The sequence below is a fragment of the Anopheles coluzzii genome, chromosome 2, assembly GCF_943734685.1.
Source record: "Anopheles coluzzii chromosome 2, AcolN3, whole genome shotgun sequence".
Classification (NCBI taxonomy): Eukaryota; Metazoa; Arthropoda; class Insecta; order Diptera; family Culicidae; genus Anopheles; species Anopheles coluzzii.
Window position 1 is genome coordinate 67,911,117 of NC_064670.1, and position 15,460 is coordinate 67,926,576.

The window sequence follows — 15,460 nt, forward strand, 5'->3', positions numbered from 1 at the left end:
TTGGTCGCCATAAAGAATGAACATTTCAATGGAGATATAATGGATACTAAGGAGTGTATGACACCTTGTACTTCTCTGTAAAATGAAGATATGAACTGGACTGAACGACCTGTTGTAATTTACTTTAGACAGCATCAAAAGTAATAATTCGCTACTTCAATTCTAGCTCAAAATTATTGATGATAAAAATGACACCGATGTCAACTTTACTTTACAAAATTTTCCGCTCTGCATTGGAACCAACGTGTTAGTCATGGCCAGATTTTGCACATTATATTTACGTGCTGAATCTTGTCAAAGTTGATATAAAATTATACAAATCTGAGAAATATCAGAGGCCTATGATCAATTGAAAATAATATGCTACAGTTATTTGTTTTCTTTTTTTACAACAAAGTTTTAGCTTTTGCAACATAACTTTCATCCCAAAATAAAATGAAAAGAACTGCTAACATTTTGTTTTTTGTATCATATAATATCAGGTAAAAAAAAGGCTGTAGCCCGTGCTACTATTTTCAGTTTCATTTTGGACCGCGGAGTCAAACTAATTTGACATCGCTGTCTTACGCTGATAAAAATTAACGGATCCATTCCGGGGAAGGAAAAGTGATTGTTAAAAATCATAGTTCTACCTAATAAAAACTCCTTCCTCTTATTTAATGTTTGTTCACCTTTTAATCCTTGAACATACCTACACTTTATTTGGCAATGTCTAAACTAGTAATGGGAATAGTTCCGAAAAATGAGGAACGGAACGAACCTGCCAATCTGGAGAAAAACCTGTCCTGTCATAATTAACCTATGATGGTTACGCTTTTTTAACTTACTCGCTTTATGTATGGATAACTTGAAAGTATTCATTTAATAATGTGTAATATCTTTTATGCCCAATAATCTCACAGTTTCAATTCAAGCAAAGCTAAATAATTGCTTATTGAATGTGTAAATCTATTCTACTGCTAAAAGAAAAAAGCTTAACTCAAGTACCCCGCTATACAGTGCATTTTATATTAAAAGGTCGAGACATTTTGTTGTTTTCGTTTTAACTAAAATTGATCATTTGTCTCTTTTTACACTTCTAATTAATGATTTAAATTAGGAATGTTTTGTAAAGCACACTACACTTATTGAAATAATATTTCACAATAGCAATAACAAGCATCGAATCATCAGTCTATAACAAATGGATAGAGTATTAAGTTGTTTCCGTAGAGTTGACATTATACTGTACGGTGCACTAACGGAGTTTCCAATTGTCCAGTAGTGCACTTTAATTGTTCATAAGAATAGCGCTATTCCACAGGTCGATTAACGGTGTTCAATAAATTATTACGGAAGGTTAAACGTGTCGCGCACCCTAAGATTTTAGTTGCACAAAGAAGATCACAGGTATACATTCAAGTGGGTTTATTGAATGCGCAATGAAACAGCTTAGCACCAAACACATAGCAATTCATTGAATACCACAATCCAGTCAAAATAACTCACCAATACTAATAACATCCATATGGCAAAAGAGAAGCAATTCATTGGTTGCATTTACCGCAAGCGCTGGATTGTCTCTTTAAATTTTGGCGATTAGCTTTTCACTTCATCACAAATCTCTATCCTTTTCTGGCTACAAAGCGCTGGTGTTGTACCGTTATCTCAGTGATTGAGAGAATATGGCTTGCGCTGTTATCAATCACACAGACAGAATGTGTAGGTGTATCCATACAGAAACCAGCAAAAAAAAAGAAAACGACGTTCTATACCGGATCAAAAAGAACGCTGAGAAAAACAGGTTCAGATTTCACCTGCTTCCTTTGTATAGTATCGGACAATAAGATAGGGCTATAAGTGTGTGTGTGTGTGTGTGTTTTTTTTTTTGTTTTACAAGGAGGGAGAATCTTCGAAAGACTCCTGTTGTCGCACGGGTGTTGACATAGGATTTTTACCCAGTAAAACCCCTCGTTAGGCCATCTACCCTTCCCCATGGGTTCACCTTTCGGTATGCTTCTTGGGAAAGGGCTATGCATTAGCATTACATCTCGCTATTGCAACATGGACCACATTCGCGAGACAGAATGACAGTCCTGGAGACACTCGTAATACCACACAAAAGCACAGAAAGTACGCATTAACTTGAGTTACAGGCTCACTTCAATTCGTGCACAGATACACTAAACACTTTCACAATACGCACAACACTATTTACGAACGCCCAAGTCGTCGATCCGCTTTCCATAAGGCCAGCAGCTTCATCAGTATTGATCGCATGCCGTTTGCTATGACTTCCCATGTTTCAGCATTCTTTAACATCACCTCGGTCAGGTTTGTTCCGTTGATTGTTGTTCCGCACTTCACGGTGATTTCATGACGTTCCTCAGCAAAACGAGGGCAATGAAAAAGCACGTGTTCTGCTGACTCCACGATGCTCACACACGCTGGGCAGTCTGGCGAGCTTGCGTGACGGTACTTGTGAAGGTAACTCCGGAAACACCCATGGCCGGAAAGGAACTGAGTTATGTAGAAGTTCACTTCGCCGTGTTTTCTGCTCGTCCATGCAGCGATGTTCGGGATCAGTGCATGTGTCGTACGCCCCTTTGTGTGTGTGTGTGTGTGTGTGTGTGTGTGTGTGTGTGTGTGTGTGTATGTGTGTGTGTGTGTGTGTGTGTGTGTGTGTGTGTGTGTGTGTGTGTGTGTGTGTGTGTGTGTGTGTGTGTGTGTGTGTGTGTGTGTGTGTGTGTGTGTGTGTGTGTGTGTGTGTGTGTGTGTGTGTGTGTGTGTGTGTGTGTGTGTGTGTGTGTGTGTGTGTGTGTGTGTGTGTGTGTGTGTGTGTGTGTGTGTGTGTGTGTGTGTGTGTGTGTGTGTGTGTGTGTGTGTGTGTGTGTGTTTGATGTTTGAGTGTATCTTTGTGTGCGTGTTTGTGTCACAATTATGTCGTGTCAGATAGATTTGTTAGTGGTTTTTTTGTTTTTTTGGGTTAGGTTTTTGTTGTAATTAGCAGGACCAACACCCTCGCGAGCAGTGTTTTTTCGATATAATAACAATCTTACGGTCTTCCTCCGCCGTGGTCGTCCGAAGACGTCCGGGTGACCTGCGCAATTCGGTTGTCCGAAGCGCGTTTCGTTCCATCCAGCCACATAAGTGCGTGATCGTTCCATCACGAATCGATCGTTTTGCGCTTAATGCCAGCAGCCGCCATTCGCTTTATGATATGGCGCTGATAATCGGTACAATGGTTACCTCGACCCGTTGTTATAAAAATTGCTTGCATGGACCGTTAAGAACGCACTGGTAAAAAACTTAGACACGACTAATGCCGTGCACTGCCTGCGTTCTGCTTTTATACGCGATGACATCATTGTCGAGCAGCGAAAAAAGCGTAAGGATAAAAACTATCAATGAATAAGCGAGATAGCGTCTATCCATTCAAGTCGAGTATTCAACAGAATACTGCTGCGTTCATGAAACAAAATGCCCATTGAAAAGAAGACCTGCGCGCTTGCTCATTGCACACTCAAAGTTTCCCATGCACACACGAGGTTCAACGCAGAGATTCACGAAGCCCTGTCAATGGCGTGCACTGGAGAAACACCTGTGAGGGGATGCCGAGTAAATTGCTATTGTGCGCGTTTCCATTTCGCATCGCTGTCGCATTCACATTCATCAAACAGCATACCTGCGTTCTCGTCCGAGGAACAAGCGCATGTCATGCTACGTTTCTTCAGACACAGACACACACACACACACACACACACACACACACACACACACACACACACACACACGCACACACACACACACACACACACACACACACATTAATAGAATAATATGTAGTTTTTAAATCTCACTATATATAAAATCGAAAATCGCCACAATGACGTGAGAGTAAACATTCAGCGAGAGAGAGAGAGAAAGCGGTGAGAGCAGAGCTCTCTTAGCAACGCGCGTTGCTGCGAAAGGACTTGCTCCGTGCCACACTGCCAGCCTGCGGATAATGAGGGCAATGGTTACTTAGATTTTTTGTTAACACAAACCGATTTGAAAACACATCGTATTGAATATAATGATTATTTTTTAAGTTGCAAATCAGCCACCTGATGATAATGTGTCCCATCTCATACCCCTTCCCATTATGAATCAAGATATTCAAGGCAATATTAAAAAAAAAAAACATGTTTGAAAACTATGCAAAATAGCTTAATTGTGAAATAATTGATATTCCAATTCATTCCATCATTAATAAAGCCAACCATACTCATTATTGGTGCTTAAGCACCTCGAATACTACACCGGTGCTTAAGCACCTCGAATACACCGTCGTCATCGGCAGATAAGTGTGGTACAGAATATCCTGTAAAACGGGTTGCCAGGACGTCGAACATGTACACTCCCTCAAATCTTCTTCTATTTGGCGTAACGTCCTATGCGGACATGCCGGCCTGTATAGACTTTCGAGACTTAATTCATTACCACGTAGCCGGATAGTCAATCCTTGCTACGGGGGGCCGGTGCGCGGGCTTGAACCCATGAAGGGCATGTTATTGAGTCGTTCGAGTTGACGTACACGTACCACGGGATCGCCCCAAATCTACTACTCCCTCAAATCTACTACTCCGCATTATTGGCTGAATCAGGAAAAGGAAAACGCATGACAATAAGAAGCAGATGTAAGCGAGAGACCCTAAGCAGCCATATGCTAAAAAACCTTGCTGAAATTTCGAGCGAGGAAGCGGCGGGAGTATTGATGGCTTGAAAATTAAAATTGAATTTGTAACGATTTGCTCGCGGGTGGGAAGAACTACTTATTTCAGGATGTCCTTCCGGAACAAAGCACTAAAGCGAGAGATGGTTCATTGCGCAACATGGCTGCAACATACTGCGCGTTAGGTGAGACAATCGTGCGCACTGCATTTAGCCGGATAAGCATAAACTGCAGAATGATCCACAATGAAACTATGCTTACTGTAGCGTGCCCAAGAGGGCTGAATTGATTCTGCCTGTATCTATCAAGAGTGATGACGATATCTACCATGTGATGCTATCACCGTGCTACGGTGTTGATTAGGAACAACCACGTTATAATTAAGGACAAGTCAAATTGGAAGCAAAATCTGAAGATGTGGGGCGGCAAGAGTAAATAAAGTAGTTTGCAAGTAAACGCGAATTTAGTTAATTGATTTGGGAAGGCTATAACAATGTTGAACCATTCTTTTCTATAACAGTATAGATCGGAATATTAGAACTACACCGTTGAAATAGTTATGTGAGGGAATATGTTCACTGTTGAAATTTGATATTTTGCACAACAACAACAATAGTCTCATGCACAAATACCAATTCCATTTAATACTTCAAAACCAGTTTCAAGATGATAAAATAAAATATTGATGGCGTTTTTGGAAATGACCCTCATGAAATTTAAGAACGATAAAATTTACATTAACATTGTTGTAAGCATCGATTACATATTACCTAACGAAGAAAACATAAGTAGAAAAAAGAGTAGAAATGAAATTCGAACCACGTGCGATATCATATTTTTGTAGATCAATTTTACATTTATGGGCACAAAAAACACAAAATGGATTGAAACAGAAGTGAACATTTCAAAAATATTATGTTTTTAAGTAAGCAATTGGGATTGGATCTAAACATGTTGTATATGTATTAGCGGCACCCTAATTTTTTAATCCACTGCACATCAATACGTTATTCAATCAACACGTTGTTGAGGTTACTACTTAGCTATGCTTTCCATAAAATCACGCCGATAACTAAAAAATAAAAATAAACAAATTATACATTTGTGTCAACAGAGGCATGGAACGTATCAGTTCGATTGAAAATAAGTAGGAATGCAGCTACTGAACTTTCTGTTTTGTCAAAATGGCCACAAAACTCGCCAATCATGATTATCATTGTTATTACTTATAAGTGTAAGTAAATAAGATTCATTGGTACTTTACGTGCGTAACAAATAACCTTATTTTTGAACACCAGTTAAAAAAATATCAAAATTGCGTGACTTGGTTTTTTATGGTTATTTAAACTTTAAGATTTACATCAGTATGGCTCAAAAGTAGCCTCATCGATATATAACGGTTCTGCAATGTACAGTAAGAACTGTAACAACCAGGAAGTTACAAGGTTAACACAGTTGTAAGAACAAATAAGAACAAATAGGTGTTTGAGTTATGGTTGTTGCCACTGAACGTGTAGAGTTTGAAAATAATTCTAAATTTGAGGACATCCGGTAGATTTTACCGGGCCTTAACTAGTAACTTATAAATATTTATACTTTGTATAAACATTATTGACCCATATTTTATGAAAAGTCTAAAAAACATAGAATATGTTGTGTTATATATGTATATACACATGTATATACACATATATATTTAAGCTGTCAACCTTCAATGTTGAAGGGACCTTGACCTGGTATAACCGTTTCAATCGTAACGCCTGGATAGGAAGCTTTGGAAAAGGTTTAACTTTGGCAAGTATCATCACAGTTAACAAAGAAGACATTATACATCGCTTAGATCACTAATGTTATCATCCTTGCTAAGCAGAATAACTCACACATTATTATAGGTTACATTTCGTACATCGAAAGGTTATGTGGAATCAGGTATTGGCAAAGAGGAAGATATTCTTGCAGTTAAATCGTAGACATCATTCCTATTAACGGCACTGCACAATGATATTCACCCATACACAGTGTGCATTTGCCGGGATAAATTTAAAAACAAAAATTTGGGATTCGTTTAACAATACTATTCTTTTCTCAATTTGTACGACCAAACTAAGATAAAATCAAAATATAACGACTTACGGTCTGAAAACGACTGAGTTATTGGCGACCAAAGTCAAGAATTTAAGAAATATAAGAAAAAAAAGTTTTTCAGTCAAATTCAAAGTACTGTAGATTTGTTATTTTTAGTCCGATTTTAGAAAAAGCACAGTTTTGGAAAGGTAATTTCATAAATCTCACTCACTCTCTCCGCTTGGTGACGCACAGACGTGGTTTTGATCGCTCCTGCTTATTCCAGTGTTTTAACGCGGCTTGATTAATCGCCCTGTGGCTGGCAAAATTTTATCGCTTGTGACTTTTGCACACATTTGCTTTGCGATATCACTCGTTGTGTGCCTGCTTTCCAGTGTAACAGTGTTATCATAATGACTATCTGTGCAATTTGCTCTACGGCAATTAATCCAAATGGTGATCCATTACACTTGTCGTGTTCGGGGGTGAGTGGCCGTTTGTTCCATGCTCACTGTGCCGGTGTCTCTGAATCCACGTTAAGTGAATTGTTGGCAGATTGTGGTCTGTGCTGGCTATGCAAACAATGTGATGCCTTGCGTAAATCGAAAAAGCCTGTATTGTTTCCGGAGATTGAGGCCGCCTTGGTCAATTCAATGGATGGCATTTTCTCGTCTCTAGGAAACGCCATTAACTCGATAAGGGCGGATCTGCTTCACCGTCTTAAGCAGGATCTATTTAGTGAGAGTGCCTCGTTTGATTCTGCATATGGTAAGAGAGACGCATGGTGCCCTCTCCGAACATCACTACCCCTCGATCTACCATCTCGTCACCTCCCTCCGGCACCCTGGCCGGCAGTGCCTCCTGCGCCTGCAATGCAACAAGGAACGGGATCGGGGAGTACATATGATCCAGTATTTGTGGCTCCAAGGCCACAGTCATTGTCGTGGATTTTTATGTCGCGCTTCGACACATCTGTAACGGATAAGCATGTCATTACCATGGTTGCAAATCGACTTGCGTTTGCTCCATCGGACGTTGTGGTGCGTCGTCTCGTAAAACTTGGCGCCAACGTCGAAACGATGACATTCGTATCGTTTAAGGTCGGTGTACCTTCCAGCAAGCGCGAAGACTACTTGACTCCGGCTACTTGGCCTCCATCTCTCGTGTTCCGTGAGTTCATCGATTACCAAAATCGTCATCTCCCTGTAGTGTCAGTGAACGACACGCTTACAGATGAGTCGGCCAAAAATATCGATAGTGCAAGAAACACTAATACCGTTAAATCTATCGTCGCCCGATTGGATGCTCCCGTAAACGATCCATCTAACTTCGGCTCTCTGAGTACACCACGCTTGGCCAGCATGCCTTCTCAGAGTGCTTCTCTGCCTTCGGCTCTCTCTCATCCACTGAGTGACACCTGTTCCGAGCCTACTTCTGTGCTTCCTGCTCTTCAATCAACCTCGTCGATTCCGTCATCGTCTTCATCGGTGTTCATTCCTGCGAGAACGACTGGATCCTCTCGTAAACCTTCGGATCGGTCGCCTCCAGATAACCTGCCTGCCCCTGTTAATCGTACCCCTGGTGATCACGCCAGACAACCGTCGTTGTCAAATGAACCAAATGAATAGCTAAGTATTTACTATCAGAACACTCGTGGGTTACGATCAAAATGTACTGATTTGAGGCTAGCGGCCGATGCTGCTGATTTTAATGTGATTGTTTTCACTGAAACTTGGGCTGATGATTCTTTACCCAATAGTATGCTCTTTAGTAGTGATAAATTTATCGTTTACCGTTGTGATCGTAACATAAATAATAGTTCTCGTACTCGCGGTGGCGGTGTTCTCATTGCTGTTTCGACCAGTTTAGCATCAGCGCCTATTTCTGTAAATGCCGCGCCGCTTGAGTGAGTGTGGGTTGTGATTAAAAATGAGTGCTTTAATATATATAAAGGTGTTATCTATGTCCCACCCTACTTAGCAGCTGATATGCGTACGTTTGAAAAACTTTTAGAATGCGTTCACGATGTCAAAGCCCACTTGCGTAACAAGGATCAACTTATTTTTTTTGGTGATTTTAATCAATCTTCTCGGCAGTGGATAAATTCTGTTAATTTAACGACTCCTTTCCAGCACTATACACCTCATAATGCGTTGCTATGTCATGCACCTTTTGTCGATTTATTCAACGTTATGGAATTTTGTCAACTAAACAATATTTCAAACCATAATGGTCGTGTGCTTGACCTTATACTATTGTTTTCTCTTAACTTCACGCCGTGTTCCGTTCATGAGGCAGATCATCCTCTTGTAAAAATTGATGACCACCATCCTCCGTTTGTTTTTGAAATTGAATATCTATCCACTGCCAACTTACCTGTTTCTGTGCAAAGTGTTAATCTTAGTCCTATTTATAATTATAAGAAGGCTGACTATGCTAGGCTGCGTGTAATTTTGTCCTCTATTGATTGGTCATTTTTGTTTGAATGTACGTCCATCAATGAGGCTGTAACACAGTTCAATGCTATCCTTATCACTTCCTTAAACTCCTGTTCTCCTCTCTTCAGACCACCTCCTTCCCCTCCATGGTCCGACCGCCATCTGCGCTCTCTGCTTAGGGATCGAAATCGGGCTACACGTGCTTACCGGACTTGGCGTTCACCGTACACGCGTAGGTTATTTAAATATGCAGCATCCGCTTACAGATGATATAACAGATATCGCCATAAATTATATGTTTTGCGTCTTCAATCTCGCGTTTTGGAATTACATAAACTCTATGAGAAACAATAATGGCCTCCCTACTAGTATGTCACTTGGTGATGTGCTTGCTACGTGCCCGAATGACATTCGTTCGCTTTTTGCTGATCATTTCTCGAGTGTCTATGAAAATGGTTTAAATAACTCTGCAAGCTTTGAGGCCAGTCTTTCATTCACCCCTCTCAATGTCCTGAATGTTGAATTTGTTTCTGTAAGCACTGCTTCTGTTTTACGTGCGTTAGGTAACCTTAAACCATCCTCAGTGCCGGGTCCCGATGGTATTCCTGCTGCTTTACTCTTTCACTGTCGAGAAGCACTAGCCCTTCCTGTTTCTTTCCTTTTTAAACTTTCTTTGTCTACGGTTACTTTTCCGAATATTTGGAAACAAGCATGGATAAGGCCAGTTTTTAAAAAGGGTGATCGTGGTTGCGTCTCTAATTATCGTGGCATATCTATTTTATCGGCGTTCAGCAAAGTCTTTGAATCTGTTATTCGTTTACCTCTAATGGAAATGGTGAAATCGTGGATCATTCCAAATCAACATGGCTTTATGGCTGGCCGCTCCACCACTACTAATCTTATGGAATTTGTTTCCTCAGTACTCTTAAATCTGGACTCTGGCATGCAGGTTGATGCTGTGTATACCGATTTCAAAGCTGCGTTTGATAAAATCCCCCATTCTCTGCTCATTGCTAAATTCAAGAAACTTGGCTTCTCTCTTTTCTTTCTTGAATGGCTACAATCATTTCTATCGAATCGTTTTTGTTGTGTTAAATTGAATGATGGTTTTTCTTATGAGTTTCATTGTTCGTCGGGTGTACCCCAGGGAAGTGTCTTGAGTCCTTTACTTTCTATTTTATTTGTCAATGATGTGTGCTCTGTTCTTCCATCCGATTCCTTCCTTATGTTTGCAGATGATTTAAAAATATTTTGTCCTATCACTGACTCTAATTCATGTGTCTCTCTCCAATGTCTGTTAGACTCCTTCTCCTCTTGGTGTTCTGCTAACTTTCTCTCCCTGTGTATCGATAAATGTGCTTGTATATCTTTCTCTCGGAGCTTAAATGTGTTGTCTCATAATTATTCACTAAACTCTGTTGTATTAAATCGTGTTAATGTCATTCGTGATCTTGGGGTTCACCTTGATGCAAAGCTGTAATTCAATCATCATATTGAGCGTACCATTAACCATGCCAATAGTGTACTAGGAATGATTTGTGCTATGGCAAATGATGTGCGTGACCCTATATGCCTCAAAGCCCTTTTCTGTAGCTTAGTCCGCCCTATTTTAGAATATGCTAGCATTGTGTGGTGCCCGGTCAGCACGGTATGGATTGAAAGGGTTGAAAATGTTCAACGCAGATTCACCCGTATTGCCATTAGGCGTCTTTTAGGGCAATCGGGTGCTTCTCTTCCCCCTTATGAAGTCCGATGCCGTATGCTTGGATTGATGACACTGCATGATCGTCGCTCTGCTTCTCAAGCTTTGCTTATCAGTGGTTTGCTTCGGAACGATATTGATTGTCCTTCACTTCTTAACAGAATACCGCTGTACGCGCCTGCTTTCTTCGACGCCGCGATTTCCTTCAAATTCCGTCGAGAAGAACGCTGTATGGCACCAATGATCCGTTTTTTCGATCCCTCCATCGCTTCAACAGTGCCTCTGGTGTGTTTGATTTTCATATTCCCCCTCAATCCCTTCGCCCCCTCTTCCTTCAGTTCTTTGACTCCCTTTTTGTTTCCCCATCCTAATTCTTTCATTTTACGTGTGTTGGCTGTGTTACAAATTGCTTGCTGTCTAGTATATGTTTGTCTAGTTAGATTTAAGTATTTGTTTGTTATCATTAATTTTAAGTTTTAGTCAGTAAGTTTCCCTATATTTAGCCCTCTGAGGCGGATATTTGTATCGTAATAAATAAATAAATAAATAAATAAATAAATAAACTTTAAAAAAAAATAATTACAGTCATTATCCGATATACGCTATCGTACGGGACCGAGCGCAATAGCGTATCTCGAGTTTTCGCGTATAGCGGATTCCTATGGAAAAATAGTTTACACTACCGGTTCGAGGGTTGAAAAATATCGCCACAGAGTTTTGCATTAAAGTTTTTTGTTATAAAATAGGTATCTTTTGCACAAATTTAATGCAAAATGCATTAAGAACATTAACGAAATTCAAAAAGAGCATAAAATATTTCAAAAAATTAAAATATTTGCAAAAAACACATGGAGCTGTCAAATTTAGATGAATCGCGTACTGCGAATTCGCGTATATCGAGTATCGCGTACTGCGGATAATTGCTGTATAATAAAGATCGACAACATAGTGTTCAACTTACACACACAAATGTGAACTTTCTACGCTAATATGATATGAGTCTTATATCTATTTAAGCTTTGTGTGAAGATATTATCCGCGATTATGCACGAATTTTAAAAATATTCTAATTTTTGTTTAGCACCTTTTAGACAGAACCAGCAGCTATGCGTCTCCATTTCGATGGCTATTTCGTTAAGCCAATAACAGTGAATCATTTGTTAGCATCGATTTAGATCGCAACATAATAAAAAGAAAGTAGTATAATTATTTTGAATAATAAAAATGATAAAACGGGCTTTTACCATACATGGAACACCTTTAGATTGGGTTATTGCCCCTCTATAGCTGTATTAAATTATTGAATGCTTGCTGATGCTGATTAAATGCTGAATAATCTTAATTCCTGATGAAGTTTTCATCTTTATTACAATACATGCGAAAAATTGACTCCATGCTGGAGTCATAGATTCATAAGCAATGATTTAATATTGGTGGACAGCATGTTAGATTTGTTTTACCTAATATCCAGTCCTTACCGCTTCTTGCGCTAGGTGCTATTGTTCATAAATTGGAAAATAACCTGTTTCCAGCTACGTTCGAATCGCAAACCGCCTGCTTCGAATTGCATCCCACTACGATCGAATGCGTGCATCCACGGTTGAAACGCATGCCAGTACGGTTGAATCGCGTTCCACTATGGTCGAACCATATGCCGTCGGCGAAGAAAGAAACAGCTTTCAAATGTAAACAAACAGTTTACTATGCTCTTGCTTTCAGATATGGCACACGATTCGACCGTAGTGGAATGCGTTTCAACCATGGTTGCACGCTTTCGATCGTAGTGGCATGCGATTAGAAGCAGGCGGTTTGCGAATCGATGCGAATGGCAAGAGATTCGAATGTAGCTGGAAACAGGTCTATCTATCGAAGGAGGGTGATAGGAGTAGAATTCCAAGATTTATCTTCGTTTCCGAAGTTCAGAAAGATATGTTTCCTCTTTAACCTCCCGCTTTTGAAGCTAACTTTATCGAATATATAAAAACTAAATATCTTACAGAGATTTTTAGGCATGATAATTGTATCCCAAAATAATTTCAGGTAAACTTACACGCGTAAACTAATATTAGATCACCCGTTTAAACCAAATGAGTTTGATGGTGTAACTTTTAAACAAATAAAAAAATAAACAGATAAACAAAATTTTTTGAACCCTAGGCAAATTTCATATCATATAGCGTAAAAACCTAATAATAATTTTATCCCGACATTTGTTCGTAATTGCCCACTGTGATATGGCGATCTTTACGTCAAAATGATTTAACCTTTCAGTTGGCAACTGGATACCCGGGTATTTTTTCAACTTTACACTGCAATAACTGTTGATTCATTGTTTTAATTGGCCTGAAATTTTCCGTAGCCTCCAAAGTGGATATTTTTAATCCACCCTGGTAGCCTCCCAACTTTTGATTTCAAAACTTAGATTTTTTGGTGCATAAAATTTAATTTTCAACAAGCTGTAAGTATTTTACTTTGATTTATTTTGACCCAGGAATACCCGGGTATTCCATACATTTTGTATGGAGAATGGCGTTTCTCTTTTTCTTTTTTCCGTATTGTGCTTATTGTCGAGTCAAATTTTAGCAATTTAAAATTTCACATAGACCGTTAGTTTTATCATAAAATGAAAAAACTTAAATAAATAAATGAAAAAGCACATCACACGAGGCGTAACATCAAAAAAATTACGCTTGATTTGTATGGGAGAGCATAAACTGCGTAACATAATCATTTGACAAATGATTATATGGTTGTATGACTGAAATCTAGTTACGCAAAGTTTACGCTTCGTGTGACGTCCGAATTACGGCATTAAAAGATAAAAAGCATTGTTTACCTTAGAAAACCATCAATGGGGCCCTTTCCGTTTTAAGTTCGTAGGCTGAAATTTCAGCCTGTCAGCTGTCGGTATTGTATAGCAGTTTTCGAGCAGCTATCTAAGTGAGTATAATATACACCCAAGGAAACATTTTGGACCTAGCTTGAACAAAAACTAGGCTGTCTTGCTCTATCTTCTATACCGCACCTGCTTGCACTCATTCGCGAGCGTTAAAATATACTCTCCCGATTTCATGTTCTCGCGAATTGCCTGCTGCTGTAAGAATGTATGAGCGAATGTGTAGCGTTTTTCTCTGTGCTTCGTCTTCTCCCCCCTCGTTCGTACTCCCTTCTTCCATCGATCCGATGCGCGATTCCTGATTCGACCGCGCAATAACATTTGTAAGGTTCCGCCGCAATGAGATACTGTACGGAAATATACAGGGCATTTCCTTTAAGCATCCGTGGTCCACACGGAACGCCGATGAACCAAACACCACCGGCCAATGTCAAATTCTCGATATTGGCGGTGACTGGTGAATGTGTCCCTCCCCTCCCTCATCAACTTTAATTCACTTACTTCTCATCTCCTTCCCTTTCCCCTTCTCCTAGAACTCACACAAATGGAATTCTAGAGAGAAGTGGAGAAGAGGGGAGGAATCAGCTTTTAGCTCTCTCTCAAAAAATAAGTCCAAAATTGTCTGCCTTTGGGTACCAGTTGGGTACTGAGATAGGGCCCCATCTCAGGTCCATAGTTTTACCCATTCATCGCGTTTTGGACGTTTGGGCAGGTGGGCTTGTCCCAAGGTGTATGAATTTAGAAGGCTGATTTTTATCGCTTCTGCTTCTGAATGCAGATTTTAAGAGTGTTTTGAGTATTCGTCAAGCCTCCAGAAAACTCGTTTGACCAAAAGTTTTCACTCGTTCTGTTCAAAATTGATGCTCAAAATTGGTTATAAAAAATGCTATGAGACCACCTCGACTACATACACTTTGATTCTATATTGCATCACCTGATCTCTTTAATGCACCTTAGGATAAATGTAAACAAACCCGTGTTTTCGAGCAGGTACTCGAAAATAATTCTAGCTTTGGGGATAGAATAATCTAGACCAAGGATAATGTATTTAGAAGGTTGATTTTTATCGCTTTTGCTGGGCGACATTGTGGGGGACATCTGTCATTCTCTGCATACAAATTTCATTACCCCGCACCAGTCCTCCCCGATTTTTATACCGGAGCCCACGGAAGAGAAATGTCAAGTCGAGAAATGTCATTTTGCTCTGAACAACTTCACCTTGTCATTTATAACACCTTGATCTAGACTGAAAATTGCAGGCTAGTCTTATGTGTGCTTTTGTATGGAGTGTTTACATTATTTCAGCCTCCAACTGTCAAACTCCATACAAAAAACTAACTAGAATCGTGAAGGCCCCCAATATTTTGTGTCCAAACGTGTGGAATACCCGGGTATGCCGGTTGTCAACTTTCGTGTGTAAATTTGGTTGCCAACTCTACGGTTAAGGTCCAAATGGGTGAAATCTAATCATTGAGTAAACTTTTGACTGACGAATTTACCCCAAATGGTAAACAAAAAGTGAACGATATGTAAATTATAAATATAAATATAAATAAATACTTCTTAAAGTTTAAAATTACCCGCAAGTGGGCTAACAACAACAAATCCAGTAAATTTGAGAGCAAGTTTACGCAGTAGCTGATGACCCACCAAAAAACACGAAGCAT

The 15,460-nt window shown here is 39.7% G+C and overlaps 1 protein-coding gene across 5 annotated transcripts in view; it reads right to left on the bottom strand.

The window, feature by feature from the left end:
• The window catches only part of LOC120953082 (bifunctional methylenetetrahydrofolate dehydrogenase/cyclohydrolase, mitochondrial), a 30,530-nt gene that overhangs the window by 7,672 nt on the left and 7,398 nt on the right, over window positions 1-15,460 (bottom strand). The window lies entirely within an intron of this gene.